The sequence below is a fragment of the Penaeus monodon genome, chromosome 17, assembly GCF_015228065.2.
Source record: "Penaeus monodon isolate SGIC_2016 chromosome 17, NSTDA_Pmon_1, whole genome shotgun sequence".
NCBI classification, from domain to species: domain Eukaryota; kingdom Metazoa; phylum Arthropoda; class Malacostraca; order Decapoda; family Penaeidae; genus Penaeus; species Penaeus monodon.
In genome coordinates, this window is record NC_051402.1 from 46,101,516 (window position 1) to 46,116,388 (window position 14,873).

Genomic DNA, 14,873 nt, shown 5'->3' on the forward strand with positions numbered 1-14,873 from the left:
TCGAGAATGACAACGAAGTTTTTTGCTGAGTCATCTGATAAGTTAACAGATAACAAACCTATCAGTTAACATTGCCGATTAGCATATGAAGGATCAAACAATTCGCTACCGTTGCATAATCAATAAAAATAATAATGTCATTTAAGCGGTGTAAGAAAAAAATACATGTTTCATTATAATTAATGTTAAATCTATCGTTTGAGTCAACTGTTTACCTTAGTATCGACATTTAACGCGTGACTTTTGCCTTTCCGTAAGTTAGTCTGTCTGTAGATATGTAAATATTTTGGACAACATAACTGCTTCCACTTCAGATATATTACACACCTATTGATGAAAAATTACTTTATGCCGTGACCAGGATTCGAACCTGGGTTATTGCGGCCACAACGCAATGTACTAACCACTATACGATCACGGCCACTCAGCCCTATATATAAGAGTAAAAACGCACCTTAATGAAGGCAAGCACAATATCAACGCCCGTGTCAAGACGATTACGTAATTTCCTTTTTTTTTTTTGCCTTTCCTCACTCTCCCTTTTACCTATTCCACCTCTCACTCTCTTCTCTTACTCTCTCTCTCTCTCTCTCTCTCTCTCTCTCTCTCTCTCTCTCTCTCTCTCTTTCTCTCTCTAATTCCCTCTTCCTTCTGCTCTTACGTTTGCCTTTTTTTTATCTTCTTTCGCCTACTTGTCTCAGTCTCTCACCTTTCACCCTCACTCTAATTTTCTCCTTTAGTGTCCATTCCCTATCTCCTCTTCCATTAACCTGAAAAGAAACAAAAATAAAAAAACAAAAAACATTGAAACAGATGTAACAGATGTCACTACAATACGATACTACTGCACAGTAACACTATATTCTAAGTGACCTTCATTTCCTCAACAACAACCATAGATCACTGATAATCTCTGAATTATTTACGGCTAAATAACCGACAAACAGAAAAGTAATAACATCAGTACATTGAAAAAGTCAGGCAGGTATCAATCCCAAGGTTACTTTTCCAAACACTGAATCTTCTATAACAATGGCGCTGGTTACTCTTGCCTGTTCTGTCCTGCTTCCAACACTGCGTGAAGGTCGCCTGTAGCTTCAAGTGAATTAATAACAGCATCAACAACAACAACGAAAAAAGGAGAAAAAAAAAAAATCAACCTTAAACCGACTTTGGAGGACGACCATGAAAGAGAGACGCTATTTTGGATTCTGCGAATGTAGCCTTAGCGGTTTCTTCTGAAGGGATTTTGCGTAAGAAATAACATACTCACACGGACGCACGCATGTACACACACACACACACACACACACACACACACACACACACACACACACACACACATGCACACACACACACACACACACACACACACACACACACACACACACACACACACACACACACACACACACACACACACACACACACACACACACACACACACACACACACACACACACACACACACACGTATGAATATATGTATATACACTATACATATGTGTGTGTGTGTGTGTGTGTGTGTGTGTGTGTGTGTGTGTGTGTGTGTGTGTGTGTGTGTGTGTGTGTGTGTGGATGTGAGTGTGTGTGTACATGCATAAGGTTCAGGGGACTTTGAAATAGGAATGATTCCATCGATAACCTTGATATGATCATCATAACCAGGTAGAAACACATGTATCTAAAACGTAAAACAAGACATTGTTTCGTAAGAAGGGAATAAAAATGGGGGGAGGGGGGAGGCGGGAGGGGGGAGAGAAGCCGACAGCAAGGAGGCGTAGCGATCTTGCAGAGCGATCTGGTAAAACAATGTCAAAACATGTGCTTATTAATATTAATGGAATACAATAGGAACAGAGGAAACTATGAATAAATATGAGAAAATTCGTTGCCTGTTACGGATTTCTGAACAAGTTTAACACTATTTTCGACCACATTAATTGTGATATGATAAGATATTGGCGCGAAACGAAAAAGTATCCGTTTTTTTAAATGCCAGTTATATCACCTTGAATAATACTGATTGCAAAACAATAGAAAGGTAAGGATGTATGTGATTGTTGAACATAGCAAGAGCAGTAGCAACAATAGATATGGTGATAATGATGATAATGATGATGATAATGATGATTATAATGATATTGATCTTTATGCTGTTGGATTTATCGATGGTGATGATATTGGTGATGAGAGAAATGATGTTAGTGATGATGATGATAATATTGCTAATCATAAGGACGAGGATGGTGATGTTCGTGGTAATAAGGGTGACAATCAAATACATATATGCAGACAGTCGGAAATTCGTTATTCATTATTCCGCAATGACCATCTGTCTATCTATTTGTGTTTATTATGCATTTAATTTTCTATTCAGTCAGTTATACATTTAATTTTCTATTTATTAATTTATCCATTTACTTATTTCTCTATTTACCTCCTTATTATCTATTCATTTATTCCCTTCATCTATTTATTCAACCTACCTATCTACTCATCAATTTCCTTCTTCTATTCATCTACTCACTCACTCATCTATTCATTCATTCATCCATTTTACGCAACTACGGGACGGTGTGTGTCAGCTGACCGTATACATTTCTCCTGTTTTTCCTTGAGATTTCCAAATAAAGGATTGTGTTGACGTGAAGCATGTTATTTTTCCTGTGTTTCATCTGCCACCTCGCTATCGTTGGTTGTATTTCGATTTGAATATCTTTTACCTATATATGATGCATTGGTGTTGAATGGACGGGGGCTTATCAGTGTTATTATTATTGTTAGTATTAGTATTAGTATTAGTATTAGTATTAGTGTTAGTATTAGTGTTAGTATTAGTGTTAGTATTAGTGTTAGTAATAGTGTTAGTATGTGTTTGTATTAGTGTTAGTGTTAGTATTAGTGTTAGTATTAGTGTTAGTATTAGTGTTAGTATTAGTGTGTTAGTATTAGTGTTAGTATTAGTGTTAGTATTAGTATTAGTGTTAGTATTAGTGTTAGTATTAGTGTTAGTATTAGTGTTAGTGTTAGTATTAGTATTAGTATTAGTATTAGTGTTAGTATTAGTATTAGTGTTAGTATTAGTATTAGTGTTAGTATTAGTGTTAGTATTAGTATTAGTGTTAGTATTATTATCTGTATTAGTATCATCAATGTTATTATGATCATTATCATTATCCTCAGCGTCATCGTTACTTTTATCATTATCGTTCTTTTTCTCTTTTTTTTCTTCCTCTTCTTCTTCTTCTTCTTCTTCTTCTTCTTATTCTTATTCTTATTCTTATTATCATTATTATCATCATTATTATTATCATTATTATTATTATTATTATTATTATTATTATTATTATTATTATTATCATTATTATCATTATTATCATCATCATCATCATTATGACTCTTTCTCACCAACAATGTAAGTACAAGGAACGACTGTCCTCTGACTTGATTTTATTAAGATATATTCATGTTGACAAACGTAGAAAAGGTATGAATGAGAATGAACATCTTCACACTACAAGAGGTGGACTTGACTGGTTTCGAACATATCAGTCTGCCTGAGAGACGCTCGCAGGGAATGGCTTTTAGACAAGATAAAAAACAAAGGGAAGATCTAATATTAACGGCAGCTTCGAGAAACCTAGATTGTCTATAGTTATGTTATCCGCTGGGCGTCCGGTTGAGAGAGCAGAATGCGGCTGGCGGAAAGCGAGTCTAATCATACATGTGAAGATACACGCACACCACACACAATATATATGTATATATATGTATATATATATATATATATATATTATATATATATATATATTATATATATATATATATATATATATATATATATGTATAATATGTATACTATATATATATATATGTGTATATATATATATATAATATATATATATATATATATATATATATATATATATATATATGTATGTATGTATGTATGTATACACACACATATATGCATATATTCATCAGTTTACAAATATTTGTAATTTTCCAGTGCGAGTTACCCTGAGTGGAACGTAAGTAACAGTAGTTCAGCTAAGCCGTGCAATGTGCAACTCGTCTGTACTCTTTTCCTTCGTCCTGTTGCTCCTCACGTCACTCCTCAAAAAGGGCAACACGTCGGTCCGACGATTACCTTGTACCCCTTGAACTTCGTCTCATATCTGGAGGAAGGAAGCGTGGCTCTTCAGCAATGAGGAAAATCGTTTCGAAAATATTGGTTTAAGTGCTTGCTGAAGTGACGAGTGTCAGCAGTTGCCTTGCAACAGATCTGTCACATTCCTCCTGAATTCTTATCTCCTGTCTGAGTTGTTGCCAAGGTGAAGGAGCTTATCACGAGTGTTTTGAATTCATTCGATATTAAACTGGGATCATGATTTTAATGTCCTTCTTGTATATATATTTTCCTGTTATTCAGGCTATACGCGTCATATTCATATTCGTAATGAAGTTTAGAAAGTGCGAATTAGACTGAATTGTGTTATAAACCGTTGGTGATATACTGCTATGTGTTTTAATAAGCTTGAAGCATGTTGCAGGATTTATCTCAGGATTGGCAGGAATGAAGAGTAATCCTGAATATGATGATAATTAAAGACGTTGAGAAGAGCTTAATAGAGACTAGATTACACACCTCTGAAAAAGGTAAACTAAACTAAAGTTGCCGTGACCAGGATTCGAACCTGGGTTATTGCGGCCACAACGCAATGTACTAACCACTAAACGATCACGGCCACTATCTCCGGTCATATTGGAGAGAGGATCTTGTGCCTGTTTTGTTGAACTTACAGCTGGGCTGGGAGATTATGCAGAAAATCTTTCTCTCTCTCTCTCTCTCTCTCTCTCTCTCTCTCTCTCTCTCTCTCTCTCTCTGTCTCTCTCTCTCTCTCACTCTCTCTCTCTCCCCACCTCTCTCTTCTCTCTTTCTCTCTCTTTCGCCACTCCTCTTTCTACTCTCTTTTCTCCTCTCTCTTTCTCTTCTCTCTCTTTCTATCTCCCCTCTCTCTCCTCTATATATCTTTCTTCTCTCTATATTCTCTCTCTCTCTCTTTCTCTTCTCTCTCTTTTCTCCTTCTCTTTCTCTCTATTACCACCAAAGATTAATAAAAAATCGCTTGTTACATTTCCCACCAAAAGATTAATCAAAAGGCTTTAGCTTCTTTCATTAACATAATTAAAGGATCTGATCTCAATTAAGAGTCAAAATGCTTCTCTCGGAACAAAATTGGACCAAATGGACTAAAAGATATGGTAGTGAGATGTCGTAAGTGACTTGGCTCGTCGTAGAAATATTTCCGGCCTGGAGAAAATAACACTTTTACATCCATCTCAAAACCTTCGAGATGTGAGAGGAAATTCAATATCAAGAGATTATGATGAAATTATCAGTCTAATATGTAAGCATGTATGCATGTCTGTATATATATATATATATATATATATATATATATATATATATATAGTATATATATATAATATATATATATATATATATATATATATATATATATATATATATATATATATATATATATATTTGTAGATTAGTGAAATTATATATAGCCTTAGATATGATCTCACTTAACTTTACGACCGGTTTTCGAGACACGACGGCAGGGCATTAGAAGTTTATGTGCGGAAGGATAGATGACAAATGACTGATAAACCTGACATTGTTCTATCAAAAGGGTGACCTTATTTCTCAGGAACCACTTAAGATAAAGAGTATTGGCACACCCTATGACGTCATCAAGATTTTGGCTGGAACGACCATATATTTTTAAGAAGTGCTTGTGCTTGTGTGCATATATAGACTCTCGTCTTTAATCGTGAGAATACTGTGAATTTAAAGGACTATGACTTTGATTTTAACTTTATATATGTATGTGCTTGTAAATACGACACATGTTTATTTGATGTGTATATGCTTTTATCATCATTCTCTCAGTCTAAACAGATACTGTTGATAACAAGATGGGCTCTATGGAATTTTTGTTTGGCACTCTGTCCAGCTTCTTGTTTCGCGGATGTTAAGCTTAGAGGCACATCGGTACTACTGTGATTGTATGTTTATATGTCACTTACTTTTTTAATCTATTTGCGGAATTTCGTCATCAAGAGTTGACACCCGTTTGACTCATCATCATTATTACTTGGTATCATTATAAGCTCAAAAGTCTTACTGCCGTGACCAGGATTCGAACCTGGGTTATTGCGGCCACAACGCAATGTACTAACCACTATACAATCACGGCCACTGTGTCAGGTACATTGAGTAACACGCAAGCTTTACTACAAGAACGGTAACAGAGAACAAATCTAAGTAACTTGACGCCTGTAAGACAGCTTGAACACACACCGAACTCCCTTCTATATTCCATAAATCAAAGGGAAATTCTCCAATAAGTCGATGTTGTTTACGATATTCATATCATATACCTGTTATTTTTCCAGCTTTTCTCTCTCTCCATTTTTTTTCCAGTTTCTTTCGCGTTTCCATCGGGTATGTTGTTATTACTGTTTCTTACGTAATGGCATTTCTTTCCAGGGTACGATTTCATAAGGTGAGGCTGCAGGCAAAAAGGACGGATTTCTTCACACACAATGCTCGTACGTTTATCAGCACACACACAAACACACGTGCGCGCACAAAACACACACACACACACAAACACTCACACACACACACACACACACAGTCACACACACAACACATACACGCACACATACACACACACACACACACAACACACACACATACAAACACTCACACACACACCTAACTCCTAACACACACACACACAAAACACACACCCATCCACACCAACAACATACAGCACAACACATCACACACACACACACACACACCCACACCACACACCACCTCACGCACCCCCACATACCCCAACACTTACCCACACCCACACCCCCCCCCACCCACTCACACACACACACACACAAAACATCACACACACACAACACACACACACAAAACACTATACACAACACACACTCACACACACACCTCACACCACACACAACACACACACACACACACATCCACCTTACACACACTTATACACACACACACACACAAAAAAAAAAAAAAGCGCAAGATCTAGTGAGTGGCGAGGATGGTGGATGAGGTCACGGTTGTATCAAACATGAGGCACTACGTTATGATGATGATATTATAATATTAAGATAGATTATCACTATATATATATAGACATATAATATTATTATGATACTATTATACTTCTATCATATATATATATATATGATATATCTTCTAAGTGCTTGTCCTTTCAGTGGCGTGGCGATATGGTGTTCCATCCCGTTATGCTGTTGACAACTTATGAAGTGTCTAAGTCACTTTCTGCTAATATTGAGATCTTTGTTCAAGCTTGTGATGAACGCTGCCCTTTGTATACCCCTGGGCTTTTTTTTTTCCCTTCCTTATTCTATTCTTTTCCTGTTAACACTAAGTTCCAATCCTTTCACATCTCATTAGTGTCCTTAACAAATTGCTATCTGTCTTTTCCGTGATCACAACTTTCCAACAGGGTCTTTCCTTAACTCCTTCGCTTTCTTAATAACTCTGCAGATGCTAACTCCTTTCTGTCCATGAAATCTTGAGCATCTTCTGAAGGAAACCACATTCTACTTGATTTTAATCTCTTTGTTCATATCTTTCATTGGATGTATCACACTCCCAAGATCACACCATAAAGCAAAAACTTGATCCCAGTAACATCCTAACACTCTCAAACTTTGTTGGGTCTTCAATTGGTCTGTTTTTCTTAAAGGAACAGCACCATTTGTTGAAGACTTTCCTTTGCCATACCAATTCTTTTCCTTCATTTCTGTTACACGTTCCTCCATTCTGATCGTTCATCAAAATCTACCCAAGTTATGGATTATTTTCTCAAACATTCTTTATTCCACCTTGAATCTCAAACGAGCTATTTTGGTGTAATATTCAATCCCTTGATATACACATATTTTACACACACACACACACACACCACACAAACACACACAATTCACCCACTACATCAATATATCTATATTATACTATTATAGCCTTATAATATATATATATATATATATATATATATGTATGTATAAACACACACACACGCACACCGAATTTGCCGGCGCAGTTAGAATGCACTGTTTTTGTCATTATTAAAAATAAGTCCTGCCGGCTATGCGGAGGTTTATGTTACGGATGAGAGGGACCCGAGCGCTTATATAGCCTATTAAGCCGAAAGCGCATTACTGGTAGTTCCGACTAGGCATAAATTTCCTTTTGCTAATAAATAGAATTATTCGTGAATACACATCACAACATGTTGTTACAGTGCATTTGTGTCGATTCTAATAACAACATATTTGAAACATGCGGAATTTCTCACACATTGTTATCAACAATAATATCCCGCAACTATATCCTTTGCATTGTCGCCTCAGTCGTGTCATCGGTGCTCTTTCCTCTGTCCCTATCACCCCATTCCCTAATTCAGAAAGTTTTTATCTCATACTTTACTTCTCAGTACATGATCCAATAAAACTTAAATTCCTCCTGTTCAAGATGTTCAACACAGCCGGTCATTTATCAATTTCATTTTCTCAGCACTTCATCATTCGTCGTCTTCTTTCGGTCAGCTAAATACTCCTATCTCGTCTTGGAACACACACATTTCAATAAATATATTGATCCTTTTTCTTGTCTATTCTACTTCAGGCACCCAACACTGGCACAGAACCAATATGTCATGCAATTGGGAAAACTAATGAGTGCAACAACCTCAGCTTGTCAGTTTAAGGTAATGCTTCGTCTTCTCCAGATGGATGAGAGCCCCCCCACCAAGTGTGGGTGTTTAGGCAATGATTAATTCTTCTTTTTTATCTCGGCTTAATCATCACTAGTTATTAGTTTAAAAAAGCTCCAAGATAATTGAACTTCTGTCCACATTTTCCACAATCCATGTCCAGGATTGTAACATGTTCTATCATGGTTCAGTTGCCCGTTATCTTTGAATCTTCTTATGATCTGGTTTCTTGGTACCTTGTTTCCAGGGCAGGGAAAACAGCCTTGTTTGTCCGCCAATTTACTATCTCTTAACTGTTCAACTTCATTCTTTGCAGCAAGAATTTTTTCAACAAATTCTTGCTGCTGTGACTTATAATGCAATTGTTCTCTATTATTGTTTGCACTGGAGGCGTCACCTTTTTCTACGGGTATTCGGGAGTAAAGACGATTTTACCACAGTCTCTCCTGGCCATCTTTATTTCATCTCTATTTTTTGTACCAGCGTTGTCAGAAGACGTATTCAACCACTTTGCCAGCATTCTTAATTATGTTCTGCTTATTATTATCAGAGGGGCTCTTGTTAAGTATTAACGTTCTTAATTGCTTTTATTACACTTAGTCTAGCAGGTGGCGGGTTTCATCTTCGTTGTCATTGAGTCTATACTAATGTGTTGTTAGCATCTTTATTTCTTTTGTATAGGTTGGAACAATATTGATTCCAATCTAGTCTTGACTTCTTTCCATCACACTAAAATCAAGTCCATCTTCAGTTTGATAATGTCCATCGTAGGTTTAAATCCGTGTGAGTGTTTGAATCAACTTTGTAGAGTTCTTATGTTGTCTTAATGATTAGAAACAGTTTTCAATCTCTGGCACACTGTTTCATTTATATTTTTTCCTATCTGTCGCAAAGAAATTCTGAATTTTGTTATTTTGTTTTTGTAAATTACTTTTCAATTGGATTACTGATTACCATTTGATTTTAGGCTTCTTCTTGTTTTCAATTGACCTTAGTGTTTTGTAAGATATTCCAGAGGGGAATTGTCTTTTTCTTTTTGGCGATAGTTCTAAGCATCTGCTGCAGCCTCGAGTTCTTTTCCTTCTTCCCACACACTCAGTTGGGTTTTATCATCTTCACATGATTGAGTATTTCCAAATTTGTTGACAACTGTAATTCTAGTAATGTTATCAAGAGTTTTGTTAGTCACGAGCTCGTGACTTGGTGGGTGGGACTGCTCCATCTCTTTGAGTCTTATTTTAAAGTCCGAGAGTTAGTAGTTGGTGGTTCAATCGCTTCGCAGTCCGCACCAGTCGTGTCTCGGCATTCCTTATGAAATCTTTTCTATTTTGCGTTAAGCACATGTAGTCAATTGCGTGAGTGTTCTTTGTCTGGTGGAAAACCACGACAAGGTCTTGGGTGGTGTTGGAACAATGGATTGGCTATACTAAATTATTTGTATACAGAAGTCAATAAAAATCTTCTACCTCTTTAATTATATCTCCAAGGCGAATTTTCCACAGGGTCATTTTTTAGATCATTTTTCCTACTTAGCGTTTGAGGTCTCCATGATTATTTTTACATCTCTGTTAGGGATTGTGTCTAAAAGTATTTGGAGAGAGTATAAAAAAAAATCCTGTCTTCATCACTTGCCAAATTGATGGTGCGTGAGATTGTATAATACTAATATTATGAGGTTTTGTTTGCATTATGACTTTTAAAATGCGCGCATTTATTGGGATGTACCCAATTAGGAATTTTGCAGTTTTTGTTTTTCGTGGAGAATCATAGCAATCCGACTATAATTCCTTCTTCTTTTCCAGAAAAAAAGAACTCTTGTTTTCTTTAGTTTTGAAATTCCATTACTTTCCAATTGGTCTCAACTTATTCCTAGATTTGTAATGTTGTACCCTTATCCATTTCTTACAGGACAGTAATTCCTTTACCCATCTCTTTCATTTTCCCTACGTTCCAACGTTCGATTTTTTTTAATGTGTTCTTAATCTAGCCATGTTTTCTTATCTCTTTGTCTTCCAGATGAATAATTTAACATGGTCAGCCTGGTAGCCCACGACGAACGCGCTCCTTGATAAACCCAAGGACGGGCGATGTGGTAATGAATTATTATTCGTATTTATCATGGTGTAAGACGAGAAAAATAAAAGTTGAATGGATATCCCCCAGGTCCTTCTCAACTCGCAGTCTCCCAAATAACTAGGAGGAAACCATCTCTGCGCTTTTAAAACATTTACCACTGTAATACGCCAGACATATTATTGGTGAAAGCAGTAATCAGTAGACCGAAGGTTGTTTTAACAGATATCATGCCCCTGCTGCCGGATCAGTTCACCGCAAACCCTGGTATAGGAGAGCTAATAGGGTGCTATCATGTTTCAAGGGAACCCCAGGGTGCGTTTATGTCTTACCAGAACAATTAATATATATATATACTATATATAGAATAATATATATATATATATATATATAATTAAACGCTTTAATTTCATTCAGAATAACTTGCAATATCCTGATTATCATTATTATTTGCTTACATAAAAGATCTAAACCAGTGGTTTGCTTCTGGCCACAGACTGGCTCCCAGAATTATTATCATTATTATTACCAAAAATAAATAATGTATATAATATATATAAAATAATATATATTCTTAAGTAACATTATCAATTATTATTATTATTATTAATATTATTAAGTACAAATCGGGGAGCATCCTGACGACTCGGAGGCTGGGTGTCCTGGAATCACCGGTTTAGGGAGGAAATTATCGAAATCGCTACGAGGTACAGATATCTGCCCGGCGTCCTCTATTCTGAACAGAACTTACTAATTGAAGATTTAACAGGAGGGAGATAAGGGGGATGCCAAGAAGTCCCATATACTGTGAATGTGCGTCACTAAAGCGTATTTGACTGTGCCAAAAGACACTAGGTTGAGGCATTGCAAACCAAGCAGACTGTGGTTCATTATTACTATCATGATAACCAGAAAAGTTCTGATGCCGTGACCAGGATTCGAACCTGGGTTATTGCGGCCACAACGCAATGTACTAACCACTATACGATCACGGCCACTGTCACAGATACTTATCATTGTTACAAACGCAAACTTTCATTAGCGAACGGCACCAACAAAATCTACGGAACGTAAAACCCAATATATTATATACGAGTGTGTGTGTATATATGTGCGTGTGTGTGTGTGTGTGTGTGTGTGTGGCACACACACACACACACACATATATATCTATATGTATATATATACATACACACACACACACACACATCCATGTGTTACACATATATATACACTCGCACGCACGAAGAGGTAAAATAATACGGCTGTGAAGACTCATATTCATTTTACAAACGTTTCAAAGGTGTCATAAACCTTCATCATCAGTGCTGAAACAAGGAACCAGCAGATAGGGCACTTAGACAATCCAATTATTCAAGTTTAGTAGTTCTGGTTTTACAATCAGACGTAACAATAATGATGTAACTTTAAGCACAACTCAGTGACATACAGAGGATACATGTAATATATATACCCAAATATATATATATATATATATATATATATATATATATATATTATAATATATATATGATATATATATATATATAAACAATAAGTAAATACGTGAAAAGTACAGAGAAAGTGTTAGTGAGTCAACTAATAGAATTATTAGTATTATCACTATAATTATCACCATTACCAGTAGTACTAGTATCATCGCCATTGTTTTGATTACTACTATGATCATAAGCTTAAAAGATATATTGCCGTGACCAGGATTCGAACCTGGGTTATTGCGGCCACAACGCAATGTACTAACCACTATACGATCACGGCCACTGTATCAGATTCTCACCTGTAGTTAACCCACAGGCTTTCTACAGTAAACGGCTCAAGAAAACAACTCTATGGAATGAAAAAACCCAGAGACTTGTGCTGCGTTTTTCCTCTGTAGTAAATTGATGTCAGTCAGCTATGTGATTACTGAAAAAAAGGTTTATACAACATAATGCTGGATCCAATCGTATAAATTCAGTGGGCCTTTTCAGTACTGTTCTTTTTGTGTACGTATATCTCAATATCTATATCTGTCTATCTTATTTATCTGTCTCTGTCTTCCTCTGTGTCTACATCTGTCGCTGTCTCTCTCTCTCTATCCATCTATCTATATACATGCATACATAAGTATATAAAAATATATACATATATATATATATATATATATATATATATAGATATAGATATATATATAGATATATATGTATATATGTATGTATGTATGTATATATATATATATATATCTATATATATATATATATATATATAATATTATTATACTATTAATATATGTCCGTGTGTGTGTGTGTGTGTGTTAGTGTGTGTGTATGTGTGGTAGTGTGTGTGTGGGTGTGTGTGTGTGTGTGTGGGGTGTGTGAGTGTGGTTATGTAGTATGCATGTGTGTGTATATGTATGTATGCAATGTATGTAGTATATACGTATATATGATATATATATATAAGATATATATATATATATATATATACGTATATAATTATATAATGTAGTAATATATATATGTATATATATATATATATATAAACACACATACACATACACAACACACACAAACACACATATATGTTTGTGTGTGTATATGTCCATCTACGTGAGTATAAATGAATATTTATTTTAGCGTTATTGCCAAGGTATCCCAGTCATTGCCTACAAGACCCAATGTTTAAGCAAAATCATGTGTTTTATTATTTTTGTCACTGATAACAGCTAAGGACATTTAATTATCTTGTATCTATGTAGTAATCACCGACTTGACAGATAACGAATGTTATCAAGAACTAGCAATCATTCAGTTGTACATTAGGGTACTATATCAAACAGGTTCATTCCACCCACTTTCTACTATTTGCAAAATATCCAGTGATTAGAACATTTCGATGATTTTTTTTTTTTTTTTTAATTAATCTTTTCGATAAGACTAAGATGTTCGTCGATTCAACATTTACTTTTCTGTGATATATTGGTATGTATGACCTGATGAATTCGGCTTCTTATATAAGATTGATTAAAACTACGTTCCGCTTTAATAGTATTTAGATCAGGCTCTTAACTAACATTTTGGTAACTCTAAGCCAACAATGGATCGCCTAGTATGGTCCAGTAACAGTTTCACTATCGAAATAATTATCCCTAATCTTAACAGTTAAAAAAATTTATTAGTTTTTTTCTGCTTATTTCCTTCAGGGAAGTTTAAAGTTTTAAAATATGCTAGTTCATAATCTAACAGTCTATCTAAGAATGAAATAATACACTAAATAAATACAAAGGAGTTAAATACCCTCGGCTAAGTGCCAATGATTTAGGTGATGTAGTTGAGTTTTGTTCTTTCACGTGACACCCGAAGCTACTAACGAGTCTAAGCTGTTCCGCTCGTAGACCTGCACACCGACAAAGCCATTACGTCACCGAGGTGTCGAATAGAAAGTTGTGTAGCACCTTGCTCGTTCAAAGCCTCCTGCGTTGTAACCACTGTGATCCAGGTTCGAATCCTGCTCACGGTAAGATGCAGTTCATCTTTCTGTTTACTTAATTACCTCAGAACCATAACCATACAAGAAATTAACGCCATTCCTTTCCATGCTTGAACCTAAGGATCTGAAAAAAGATAAATAAATGAATATATATATGTATTCACAGTAATTAGTGGTAGTAATTTAGTGGAGAGTCGAACACCGGCTGTCCGTAAAGGTATCTGTTCCGTTTGATGTCTGAAGTTCCCTGGAATAATTTTCTTGATGAGGGATTCAATATCGTACCGTTAATGAGGTTATGTAATGGAGTTCCCGCAAAAATAGACACTATCATTAGTGAGTTTGGAGGAGACCGTTTCAGAAACATTTCGTATTTTTTCTTTTTTAAGAAAATCAAGGCCGGGTTTTGACATAACTTGAGTAATCTCCAGCTCAGGGGCACACAGTCTGAAAAAT

The 14,873-nt window shown here is 35.6% G+C and overlaps 5 non-coding genes across 5 annotated transcripts; all 5 read right to left on the reverse strand.

The window, feature by feature from the left end:
- Positions 1-349: 349 nt before the first annotated feature.
- Trnah-gug lies at positions 350-421 on the reverse strand. Its single transcript has one exon. It is a non-coding gene; the product is annotated as a tRNA-His (tRNA).
- A 4,258-nt stretch (positions 422-4,679) lies between these two features.
- Positions 4,680-4,751, reverse strand: Trnah-gug. The gene has a single exon. It is a non-coding gene; the product is annotated as a tRNA-His (tRNA).
- A 1,449-nt stretch (positions 4,752-6,200) lies between these two features.
- Trnah-gug lies at positions 6,201-6,272 on the reverse strand. The gene has a single exon. It is a non-coding gene; the product is annotated as a tRNA-His (tRNA).
- A 5,579-nt stretch (positions 6,273-11,851) lies between these two features.
- Positions 11,852-11,923, reverse strand: Trnah-gug. Its single transcript has one exon. It is a non-coding gene; the product is annotated as a tRNA-His (tRNA).
- Positions 11,924-12,635: 712 nt separating this feature from the next.
- On the reverse strand, positions 12,636-12,707 carry Trnah-gug. Its single transcript has one exon. It is a non-coding gene; the product is annotated as a tRNA-His (tRNA).
- Between the last annotated feature and the right edge of the window lie 2,166 nt (positions 12,708-14,873).